General features: G+C 40.7%; 1 long non-coding RNA gene across 1 annotated transcript; it reads left to right on the forward strand.

Moving 5' to 3' along the window:
- The first annotated feature begins 33 nt into the window (after nucleotides 1-33).
- Nucleotides 34-826, forward strand: LOC116548570. Its single transcript, XR_004267467.1, has 2 exons — nucleotides 34-142; nucleotides 250-826. It is a non-coding gene; the product is annotated as an uncharacterized LOC116548570 (long non-coding RNA).
- Nucleotides 827-1,189: the final 363 nt, after the last annotated feature.

Genomic DNA, 1,189 nt, shown 5'->3' on the forward strand with positions numbered 1-1,189 from the left:
AACCAGCCTAGCTCTGACCCTGCAGCTCTGGGAGAGGAGCCTAGCCCTAGAATTCTCAGTTGTTTGGTGATCAGCACCGAACACAAAAGACTCACCATAGAGTTTGGGCTGAGCTGGGTTTTCCTTGTTGCTATCATAAAAGGTGATTTATGGAGAACTAGCGATGTTGAGTGTGAGTGGACACGAGTGAGAGAAACAGTAGATGTATGTGTGTGTCAGTTTCCGACCAGGATGTCTCTGTGTTTGCAGGTGTCCAATGTGAGGTGCAGCTGGTGGAGTCTGGGGGAGGCTTGGCAAAGCCTGGGAAGTCCCTGAGACTCTCCTGTGCAGTCTCTGGCTTCAACTTCAGTAGTTCCCACATGAACTGGATCCACCAGGTTACAGGGAAGGGCATGGAGTGGGTTGGACAAATCAATCCTGGTGGAGGCGGCACATACTACACAGACTCCGTGAAGGGCCGATTCACCATCTCCACAGACAACGCCAAAAACAAGCTTTTTGTACAAATGAACATCCTGAAAACTGAGGACATGGCCATCTTTTACTCTACTAGACACGCAACGAGAGGATGTCAGTGTGAGCCCAGACACAAACCTCCCTGCAGGGGCGCGCGGGTACACTAGGGGGCACTCGGGACCCACTGAGGACCCAGGAGCCCATGCAGGGGGAGGTTTCCTTTCTCAGCTGCAGGCAGGAGGCAGGTTTGTTTTTGCAGGATTCTGGAGTTTTATGAGGTTGTGATATTTTACTATGGTTATTTATTATGATTTTTTATTGAGACTTGTGTTTTTTAAGTAATTTTTAAATTTATATGTAGGGGTATTTTTTTAAACACATACCTTCCATAAATATTTTTTCCTAATAATTTTCACTTATTCTTCTACAGTTTTAATAACATCTGTTGATATCACCAGCTATATAGCTATAAGAACATCAATTTACAAATATAGAATAATACAGAATATGTGTAAACAGACAAACTTATTCATACATCTGTAGTCTTTATATTTAAACTTATAACAAAATAATTATAAAATGTGTCCTAAAGAAAAAACTTAATGATTAACTACATATGAATTATAGTATTCTCTAATTGATTTTAATCATTCTCTATAGTTTACATAAATTGATGCCTATTTGTAAGCTTAAACATAGTGTACTGATTATTTTAAATTAGCCAAGAGCAAAC

This window comes from Sapajus apella, unplaced genomic scaffold (genome assembly GCF_009761245.1).
Source record: "Sapajus apella isolate SASKATOON/1434 unplaced genomic scaffold, GSC_monkey_1.0 scaffold15628, whole genome shotgun sequence".
In the NCBI taxonomy this organism is placed as follows: Eukaryota; Metazoa; Chordata; class Mammalia; order Primates; family Cebidae; genus Sapajus; species Sapajus apella.